The 12,026-nt window shown below is 40.5% G+C and overlaps 1 protein-coding gene across 1 annotated transcript in view; it reads right to left on the reverse strand.

Moving 5' to 3' along the window:
- The window catches only part of NEURL1B (neuralized E3 ubiquitin protein ligase 1B), a 62,194-nt gene that overhangs the window by 13,295 nt on the left and 36,873 nt on the right, over window positions 1-12,026 (reverse strand). The window lies entirely within an intron of this gene.

Raw genomic sequence — 12,026 nt, forward strand, 5'->3', positions numbered from 1 at the left:
AACACACACTGAACTGGTTAAAGGAAAGCGGGAGTTTACTTCTCTGTGCATTTGCCGCCGGAAAATCTATTTTGTTAGTGGAAATTTGCACAGAGCGTTTCCTACAATACATTACAGCTTTGTTTCCATTCACAGGATGGTAAGTTTGGCTGAAATGTAAAAGAAGACAGGTAGTGTAAATGAGTCCCAATTGGAGTTACGTGCTGTCCCCCCCATGCTTTTCCTTCCTTCCTCTGGGGCCTCAGCATTGGAAATATTTAACCCCTTTTACCGCTTAAGTCACAGCTCTGTTTTCAGATCAAATGACACTATAACAATGGGTTCGGAAGCACTACACAAAGCAATTTCCCTCTAAAATCTTGATATTAACCGTTTTAAACCATGTGTCAAGACAATCAAAATGAAAAAAATAAGAAATTAATAATTATAGTTTATGATTTGCCAGAAACTAATTATGGAATCCCAGAACGCCTTATCGCCATTTCCAGTAATAGACGGTTTAGCACAGAAGCTGTAATAGTTTTGTAACTGAATGCCTGACGGAAGGGTTTCCCCTTGAAGCACAGGATTAGTGGATTTATGTCTGTACCTTGCACATGGATGGAGTAAAACTCGCCCCGTGTGTGCATTCAGCGTTTCCCTAATTTCTGAGATCAGGTCAACTGAAAGAAATCAGGAGAGCTTGTCAACAGCAAAAAAAAATTAAAATCAAGAGTTATTAGAAAACACAACAGGTAAAAATTATCTGACTATTGGCATGTCCTAACACATTTATAAATTTCTGTTAGCAAGCAAACTTGCACATTTTCACCACTAGATGGCGTCAATGAAGAGCATTTTCAGGACATCTAGAAAACTTTAACAGAACACTATAGGGTCAGGAACACAAACATGTATTCCTGACCCTATAGTGTTTTGTTGACCATTTAGGTGGCTTGCTCCCCCTTAGCCCTATTAGAAAAGGTGAAAACTCACCTTATTTCCAGTGCCGTGCGGGTCCGCCAATGCTGGCACTGCCCCGATCCTTAATCAATGCATCTCTATGAGGAAAATTCAGCGCCCCATGTAGAGCGTGGAGACGCTGAATGGCAGTGCTCCCTACTGTGCAGCACTGCCCCAGGAAGCACCTCCAGTGGCCATCTGAGGAGTGGCCACTTGGAGGTGTCCCTAGGGGGCAAAGTAAACGCTGCAAGTAATGATTATACTCACCAACACAACTACATTAAGCTGTGGTTGTTCTGGTGACTAGTGTCCCCTTAAGGGGGTAAAAACAGAAGAAGAAAAAAAACACAGCATATTTACATTACAATATAGTAATTGTAATCCTTCTACCTCACTAGGCACAGCGCAAAATTATGCCTTAGAGACCAGTAGCATATGTTAAAAATTAATGTGACACCTATTATAGTAAAACATCTAAGCTAGGTTGACAGAAGAGGTGATTGTGGGAATGCAGCCAAGTACACAAATGTAGCCGAACTGCACTTAGAAAAAAAATGGAGCACACCGTTGTCCCTCTTAGTCTTAGCTCTTGATATTACTTCCCCTGCAAAGCATGCACACAAATACTGTTACAGTATACTATTTATTCATTGCCACGGTGAGATGAAGGTGTCCTTATAATAGAACAAATGCAGCATTCTTTCAATGCATATACATTTCTCACTAGACTATTCTTGAACAAGCCAATAGCCCCCTCTTCGTGCAGTGTGTTGCTAAGCAGCATGATCAACACGACGGGTTGTTATCTGATGTCAAAAGCACTCTTATTTTAGTGCATAGGATCTTACAGTTAGTGAAACCTCATACGGCTTTACAGTCATACGGTCATTTGGCCGGGATATATTTAGCTCAACTCACATCTACAAGAGGTCAGTGGCATGGTGGGTTTACTTGGAAAACTGACTGAAAAACTCAAAATGATTCACTTTAGCGTAGAAAAAAAATAAAAATATCTCCATCACACAATAAAAACTCATCTATTAATAGACAATGTTATTTACTAAAGTGAGAATTCAAAGCAAATAAAAAAAAATTAAGGTCAAAATAGCATAACTGTAAGAATTCTATAAATTAGCTATGTTTTCATTTCTGGTACTCTGCCCTTAAAGGAACACTATAGTGTTAAAAATGCAAACACGTATTCCTAACACAATAATACATCACAAACGCTGGGTTCAGGACTTAAATGCTGTACTCCAAAAGGATTAAAATCGTCCTTTCCTCAAAAAAATAATTATATTTGTGTTCAATAGACGTTTACGGAGAAAATTTGTATAATTTTAGAAGTCTTAAAACTGAATTGAATATAATGTTATATTTTGGTAATACCAATAAGTATTCGTTGAACGGAAATACAAGAATAAAAATTCTATAACAGTGAATGATTTACTTGAAGGGTAAATAGATTAAAAGAAAAATAGCAATGCAACAGCAATATAAAGACAAAGTGATCCCTGAGGAAGTTCCAACCCTGCCGAAATGCATTGGATTATTGGATACTGCTCAACTTTGTATATTATTTTACTTGACATTTTATTTTCTAGTTTTTATCCTGCGTTTCATTCCAGTTTTGTTTGATGTATTGCCATCTAACTTGGATTGGTTCCCGCTTGTAGTCCACTTGAAGAGGAGACAAGCCCTATTAATTTTCTTGTAAGTGCATTTGTCCATTAAAATGATTTGTTTTGTACAATATTGCACTATTTGCATTTTCTCTTTTTTGTGTGTGCATATTAAAAGATATCTACAGAGTGAAGATATACTCTTTGGAGTTATACCCCTGTAGTGGAGACAAGCCTCAATATCATTGCCATCTTGCGAGTGCTCTCCTTCCAGTCTTATCCTCCCTTGATACCAGTGTAAAACTGTATTACACAATATGCAGTTTTGTTTTCTCTCTTTGAATTTTTTACACCATTTTTAAAATCATTTTTAATTGTATTTCACCCTGTTAATCATGTTGTATCATATTTCACAATTGATTAGAAGATCACCATTATCCTATATATTAGATGTAAATTGTCCTTTGAACAGTTTCAATTTCCATAGGTATAAATGAGGGGTTCTCACTGATTGGTGGAGTCTCTTCGTCATCTGGGAAGGGCTCTCTGTTGCATGTCTTTGTAAATGCATAAACAGCACAAACGTTAAAGGTGAGTGTATTATTATTTATTTTTTTTATACTGGTGCTAGTACGGAGTGTCCTGCTTATTTTGCATTTGCAGCTGTATTCAGTCCTGCATTCATTAAACGAGCTAGAAATTCCATTTTGAGATATGATCTTTAAAGGTCGTTTGTTGTGACATTTACGTCATTGACCCTTAAGAGGTTAAGAGGAGAGAGAAACACATTATGAGCACAAGAAAATGAGAGATTAACAATAAAAAGGACATTTATTTAATTATACTATCGATACAACTATTATTCTATTTAAATACAAAAAGAAAAAAAAAACCATTGTGGTTTTCTTTACTTTCATGTAGAGTTGAACAAAAAAAACAAAGAAAACAATCAGCAGATTACAATATAGAATGTGTGGTTATTAGAAAAGATTGTGTAAAATGTCAACACGGACGCAAATAGAGGTACATCTTTATTCACTTTATCCAGTTGCCTGGCAGGTTGCTGTACTATTGATAAGGACAACAATGAAGCATTAGATTAGGCCATATTTCTCCATCTAGAGAAATTACTCTATGTGTTCTCTGATAAGCCTGTGAAAGAACTGAAACTATTACTGCTGTCAATAAAATCTGAAAGTGTTGTCCTTCAGAATGCCGGGTAACAACATGTTCAACTTTTGAACATTATTTGTTTCAGAATAACTGGAGTAAATTAAATGTAAATATTTTCTTTAAATAAAAAAAACGAACTTGGTGCCAATATTTTCCAAATGTTAGTCAGCTACAGGCTGTAAGTGCTGAACTACATATCCCACAAGCCCCTACATAGCTTGGTATTAAGGAACCGGCTCAGTCCTCTCATTGAACACAGTCGGAGGGCTATGATTGGCTAAAAGGTTTTATCAATTTCTTAGACTTTCTTAAAGGAATACTCTAAACACCATAACCACTGCACCCAACACCAGTGGTTTCTTCCAGGGACATGCACCTTTGCTTTCAGACTCAGATTTTCCTTGCAGGTAAATCCTGTTCGCTCCACTGAGCCGGGCTGGGTAGTAGTGCAGAGCTGAACTCTTTAACTCAGCCAATGAGCACCACTCTGTATTAGATGTGCTTTAACTCTATGAGGGCATCCAGACTCTTTTGCTCAGGTGCCGTACTTATACCGTACTATTCAACAAACTATCCTGGGAGGGGGTCAGGGCCCTCCTGGAACCATAATCACTTCATTCTTTGAATCAACGATCAATAGACAATACCATTGAATAACCAAACTACCATGTAAGTTATTTTAAACTTTAGGAGATCAATGCATTAATGTCTTAGACTTAGACACAAGTATAGTTTTAGAGTCAATAATCTTTCTATAAAAAGGAATAGACATTTAATATTACACTCTAAGGAGGAAACCGAGAGCATTTATTATTTCACCCCCTCCACAGTTGCGGAATATAAATCAAGAGAGTAAAACAAGCTGGTACTTGTTCACATTATCAGTCAGTTACTTGCCCTGAATTAGTATTGCTGAAGTGATAAGATAAGGAGGCAGGTGTTTATGGCACTCCCTATACAGGATACAAAGTATAAAGATATACAGTGTGTGGGAAATTATAAAAGCTATAAAAGTAAGTGACACAAAAAGATTGAGTGATGTGTAAAATATCTAAACAAATTAGCAGGAATGGAATACACACACACACACACACACATTAATTAAAGGGATACTAAAGAAACCTGGACCTGGATTTCATTGTAGTGGTTTGGGTGCACTGTCCCTGTCCCCTTAACCTGAAAACATTGCAGTTTTAGAGAAACGAATGTTAGGACTGCCTCTTGTGGCTCAGAAAGCCACCACAAGAGCTTCCTGATGTTTCGCAAAATTAAATAATATATGTGGACATCCAGCACCTTCCAAAACCCCATAGCAAACCATTGATTCGACAGATTTAGGTTCCCCCACGCAATGATGCCAGAGCCAGCACTGGGGGACCTTAGAGCTGAAATTGGGTATGTCTTTTAAAGGTTATTAACCCTTTGATTGCCATGAGGAGGGCACTATAGTGTTAGGAATACAGCTGTATTGGGACACTACAATGTAAGCGAATATTGCAGCTTTTACAAGGACCAAAAAGTATCAGCCATCCCTGGACCGCTCATTGGCTCAGAGCTCTTGGCTTCGAGTGATGGGCTTATCCTAAATACATGAGTTGATGGGATATGTAGTTTAGCAGTCTAAAGTAGATTCACTAATGAAAATACATGAACCAAACTAGCATACAAACTCAAGTTATTGTAGAAGTAGATGTGCCATACAAGATCTTAAAAGTTTGACTTCCTCATAATTGGTCCTGGACATGCCTGTCCTACCTTATAACCAGGTGATTCAGATTGTTCTTAAAACTGTACACAAGTTTCAGCCATGCTTACCAATACAGCACAGTATGGAATGAAGGAAACCTGTATCAAGCTACAGAAAATTCCGTATAAATACATTTTAAAAATGTTTTCTGTTCTTTTTTTCCCCATCTGAATTTTGCAAAAAATTATTTTAAAGCATTTGGCTGAAAAGAACTCACACAGTGCTGTACTCAAGCCAAATTAACTGCATCACGTACTACAGCAAAGCGAAACGACAAGAACATGAGCCAGAGGCATATGATTTACAGACAGCAAGACATCATGAGCTCTGTACATAGCATCTCTATAAGGAAAACAAATGCTTAATGGAAAATGTCAAATAACCCCCTGCTGTTCAGGGGGACTTCCCATTTCTCAAATGAAGGATTGCACAGCTACGGAACAGCAGCTCTTACAACACTGTACATTATGGCTCCGGGATCTAGGTATCTGTAATCAGATTTGGACAATACAATCAATGAGATTACTACAATATGGACAATTACATCTACAACATTATGGGTATTAATTAATTATTAATGGTATTTATAAAGAGCCGAAATATTCTACAGCACTGTACAACTGTGGGAATGCAGACAGTACAGAGTACACAGACAAGTACCAAAAAAACATAGGAGTCTGCCGTGCGTAGAGATCACATTTATATCCATTTTATACCAAGTACTTTGCTAGATATCCCAGGGCTTACAATTCATTGCACGTGGGTTTAAATACAAGTACTTCCTACTGCAGCTATCTATATACATAGACATAGTCCAATCATAAAGTCTGATTTTGGGGTCCTGTCCTGCCATCCCAATTTAGTTCCCAATTCTAGAGCGTATAATTAGATGTACTCATGTTGTGCACAGGCACTAGGACCCTGCCCTTTTTTTGGGGGGGGTGGCAGACTGCGTTGATATGGGCATCATCCGTAACAAGTTATGCCACTGGCAATGCCACTATCAGCCCTGATCTGCATACCGACCAATGATGGAAGGTATACAACAGTGTTATTTTACATAGAATATAAATCTATTAATAATGAGCTGTGTGTTAAATTCATATTAGGTAGATTCTTTTTTTCAAAAAAAACTTTGCTAATCTTTGTATATTATTTTCTATTTATCCCATTTATCATAAAAATACAAATCTAGCCACGGACCGGCAAAGACGCATGGTGCACAGCTCTGCACCGACTAACTAGGAAAAACGCATAAAACAGGCGAACCGGGGCACCTACCTTTCCCAAACTTCACCCACCGACTGAGGGGAAAACGATGGGAAAGAAAAACAAAAAATTAAAGTCGGACAAAGCCCCTTTCAGCCGAGATATCGGCGAGCTCCTCCGGAACTCCCAAAGGGCCGCATGGGAGAAAATGGCGCTGGGGGAGGACGAGTTCTCTGATTCCTCTGGAGACTTCTACCCGGACCAGGGAGAAGGGGCTCCGCTGAGTCAGCCCTTGATGCCTCAGGCTAAAACACCCCCAGCGGCAGGAGAACCGGTAACGGCAGCCCTGCTGACCAAAATGTTTGCTGAGCTCAGGCAGGACCTTGCAGCAGACCGGGCATACTTTAAAGAGGCCATAGAGGGGGCCGCCACAAGGCTCACCCAGCTAGAGGCCAAAACAAGGTCCCATGATACACGCTTCCACGACCTGGAACTGAAAATTGCAGACCTATGCAAACAACAACAGGGCACAGAAGAGAAAGTGGAGATCCTGGAGGAACAAAGGCGTAGAAACAACATTAAGGTTAGAGGGATATCTGACAATATTGGGCCTACTGACCTCCCACACTATGTGAGGCGCCTGGTGGCGACCCTCTTGCAGCCCAAGCAGGCTAAATTAGTGAAAATTGACTGAATGTTCCGCTTGAATAAACCACCAAATGCACCCCCGACTGCCACAGCCGATGTAATTGTAAAATTTCAGACGCACCAAGACAAAGCCACCGTCCTGGCAGCGAGCCGACAGAAAACCCCTTTACCATTTGAGGACTCCCAAATTGCTTTCTTCCCTGACCTCACAAGAAGCACATTAAGTTGGAGAAAAGCACTGCAACCTAGCTTACAAATACTGAGAGCCCATAACATCCAATATCGCTGGGGCACACCGCGACTAATCACATTCACTGCCAAGGGTACTACCTACCGGGTGAAAAACCCTCAGGACTTAGACACTTACTTGGGCCAATTGGGCCTGAAAACCCTGCATATGGCATCCGCGACCACCGCCACCAGGCTGGACCCCACCAATGCCAAATAATTCATACCCAGGTCATCCCGTCAAGTCACGCTAGCAGGCAACTCAACCTGAGGGGCTCACACTGCCCAGGGACTCCTCCACCACTTTGAATCCCACAGTGCCCGCCGCCCTAAACCCGAGACAACGGAATCACATCCACTTTAAGGGTGTTGTTCTCATATTTTATCAAACACTCGAGCGTACAACCTCAGAGACAGAGTCCTTAATCACTACGACCACGAATGCGCTGGAGAGGACCGATGTTTCACCCTAACCGAAAACTAACTTTCTTTTCTTTATTTTTATGTTGCATGTTTAGAATTGCTCTCCTCGTCACCTTTATACCAGTTAGACTAATTTTTTCTTCCACTCTTCGTAGAGAAGAGCACACTAGCACCACTGGGACTCCCCCCCCCCTGGGACTCCCCCCCCCCCCCCCCCCATACCAATCCAACAGACAGGTATAGCTGATGCGGTATCTCCCCGGGGAGGGCATTTCCTCCCCCCCTGGGTAGGTACATCAGAAGGTGATAGCCTGCCAATATCATATCCCACGGTTAAACACAAGCCCAGGGACCGTTCCAACATTATGGTGATATTACTATGATATTTTGTTGTATACAGGCTGGGGGACCGTAAAGCTGAACTTAAAACATACAGCACCTGCATAGAATACAGACCTGTCAGCTTAACCCGGGCTCACTGGTTTGTCTCCCACATACAGGGCTCCCTGCAAGTTTACCCACAAGTAGATATGCATTTGGACATAAGCAGAATGCCTGCAACACATGAATAAATATAATGTTGGGATCTTGGGCAACATTGTGCTACATAGCTTGTATAACCTGAATGTACCTGATAATATGTTACGCCTGTCTACGTTTACGTTTACTCTTGAATTTCTAATCAACAAAAACTAAAACTGTGCATGTTTATCCAGACCACTGTTCAACATATTTATGTTCTCATATTAATGAACGCTGTTGTGGCGTAAGTTCATATTTTGTACTCACCTGCACTACAAAAATAAAGAATAAAAAAAAAAAAAATACAAATCTATTCTCAAGATTTGTACAAAACTGATCGTCTTAACCTGTAGCTGACTACAAGAATTATATGGAAACCGTTTAGAGGTTCTAATCCAATAGATGGAGATAAATTGTCTCTAAACACAGAGTGGTTTATACACTAAATTAGGTGACACATGAATTGCACATTTTAGCCCAAATATCGGAGCTGAAATTTGTTTTACTGTGTTGAACAAATGTTCGTGTTCAGTTATTTTGGCAACTTCATAATCAAATATCCACAATTCCTGTTAGAACCTTTAAGTTTTAGCTACTACCAAGTTGTATTTGGCTGTAAGCCTCTTGTAAATTCAATATTCTCCGTAGCATTTTACTGCGCAACTCATGTGACCCAAGATAAGCCCTTTTTCACTTCAAAGTGCTCATAACTCTACTAATAAAGCTTCAATGGACTCCACTGTTCCCAGTTTATAAGACACTAGACTGGTCAAGTTAAATTGAAGAGTTATGTCATGTTGGGTCCTGATACATATGAATGGAGAAGTAATGATCGCTTACATAAAACACTTAAAGCACCATAATCACTACAGCCAAACCCCACTTCTTGACTGTATTCCATCAGGCACCACTCACTTTCCTTTCTCTCTTGGTCTGAGTGCAAGAAGCTCTCTGCTCAAACTAAGCGAGGAAGTGCAGGGCTGACAGACACAGCAGCTTCAGGCATTCAAGAGTGGAAAAGAAGAGACGGGGAGTGGAGCCTGCTGGTACACAAAGCATTTGAAAACGGTTTGACTACTTACACTGAGGGTGGGGTACGAGGACACGCCAGGCACCATAAACACTACAGCGCACTCTAGTGGTTATAACAATTGTCGAGTCCCACTTGTACCGCAGTTCCTGTACATCAAGCATGTCAAACTCAAAGTGTGGCACGGGCCACATAAACAAGGTTTAAGTTTAAGTGGGCCGCACACACACACTGACAGACAGACACACACACACACACACACGCACATACTTGCTGACACACATACACACTGACAGACACACACATACACACACTTTTAATTATATCTCCTTACCTTATGGAGCCGATGGGGGTATCTCCCTGGAGTCCTTCCAGCTCCTCACTGCTCCCGCTCGCACTTTAGTGATGGTGGGTGCTGGAATATGACATCATATTCCGGTGCCCGGCTTCACTTCAGACAGCGCGCGAGGGAGCAGTGAGGAGCTGGAACACTGAGCTCCCTCGCAGTCCTCCTCCCCGGCGGGGGACATGATAGAGTAGGCACCTGCAATATAGGGAAAGCAGGTGCCTACTTTGCTATAACACTGAGCATGCACTCGCGGCTCGCTGGGCCGCAAAGATGGTCCTTGTGGGTCGCGAGTTTGACATGCTTGCTGTACATTATCCTAGAGAAATGTCAGCACACTCTGTCCCCATGACCTGTGTTGAAATACATATTAATGTAGCTTATCCACCCCAGGAACACTTACACTAGCTATCATTCTATAATGTATGCATGACCTATTATTCAATTACCTAAAAATAAAGGGCACACCTCCGATTAAGTGAATACATAAATCCATACGTGGCAATATTTTTTTTTTATAGTTCTATAGTCATGCGGAAGGTGACGTTGTAATGTAAAGTCCCAGCTCAATACAGAGACACCAAGTGTCCCCAGGTGTAACGTGTTTGATTGATGGGGAGGTGTAAAGAAACATAGCTTATCTCATCGTCATAAACAGGACAGCAGAGGTTTTGTAAAGGGAAAGATATTGCAGGCAACTCATCTGCAGCATGAGAAACACAAATCTGGATATCTCAGTTTTCAGTTACATTCTCTTAAATGTAAGCCACAACAGCCAGAAAAGCAAGACACATATGCATTTCCTATGTCGAGTTAAACCTTCAGATCCTGAAATGGTTACGTTTGTTAACCATTTCAGAGTGCTTTTGCAATTCTATAACAGCTCTAGAATAGTATGCCATTGTTAAGATTTGCAGACTTTTCCTAATTTACTACTGAGCCCAGTATTGATCCAGCTTTGACTTGATACATATAGTTGGTTCGGTCTACAAAATGTATCCCATGTATTAAATTGAATGGCAAAATCCACAAACAACGGTCAGCAGCAACCATCGACTGCATATACAGCCAGCGGTTTGCCAAGCAGGGGAAAGTCAAAAGGAAGACCCATGCACACGATATGCATTACCCACAGGGTGGGGTCGTGATTGGTGATAGGACTATAAATGGTTTCTAAGGACCCCCTTAAATTTCCAGGGGATATCATGTTTACTGTAGATTCTCTCTCTGGGACTCACAAAATCATAGAAATAAAAATATATTCAAACGTGCTTCTTCAGATTCTGTACACCAATATGTTTAATGCATATGACTTATGAAAACTGAAATTGGCCCATGCACAAATGCATACAGGAACAGTGGTACATTAATAAAGTTAGGATGTATCGTGCACTGGGAAAAGAGGAAAATAGTAAGAGGAGGTGGTCTAAACACTACTGTTTTATCCACAAATAATGACATTATCCTGTGTTCAGCAAATGAACAGACGACAAACACAAAGCTTCTCAGGGAAACCTGGAGTGTATGGCCCCACACAGAGTAACTTCTATGACATAAATATGTCTCTGCCTCTCTCCTAAAGAGCCACACTCTCGCCTCCAGTTCTGTTATTTTCCCCGCTTGTTTATTCATTGTCCCCCTCGATGCCCTCCCTATTGTGTCCTTATACTCCATTCCCCTAGACTGTAAGCTCATCTGAACAGGGTCCTCATCTACCTATTGTTCCTGTAACATTTTGTAATCATCTCCTTTACTGTTAAATTCCCCCTTTCCATAATATTGTAAAGCATTGCAGAATAGAATTGGCACTTTATAAATATCAATAATAATAATAATAATATTAAATAGGTATGATTGGGAGCATGTATGGGGAGTGGGTGGCCAACATTAGCTCTCTAGTTGTTGGGTAGAAGAAAACTATGGGACATTTAGTCCAAAAGCAGCTGGTCAGCCGAAATTGCATAACCTTATACTTCACTTACAAAAAAGGCGTGTGTATATGAGGTATATGCCTACGTGAGTGTATATGAGGTATATGCCTACGTGAGTGTATATGAAGTCAGAAAACACACAAGCACCAACTGTATAACGATCACATACACATTTATAGTTTAGAACCGTTGTGGTTTTAATAAT

This window comes from Pelobates fuscus, chromosome 3 (genome assembly GCF_036172605.1).
Source record: "Pelobates fuscus isolate aPelFus1 chromosome 3, aPelFus1.pri, whole genome shotgun sequence".
Taxonomy (NCBI): Eukaryota; Metazoa; Chordata; class Amphibia; order Anura; family Pelobatidae; genus Pelobates; species Pelobates fuscus.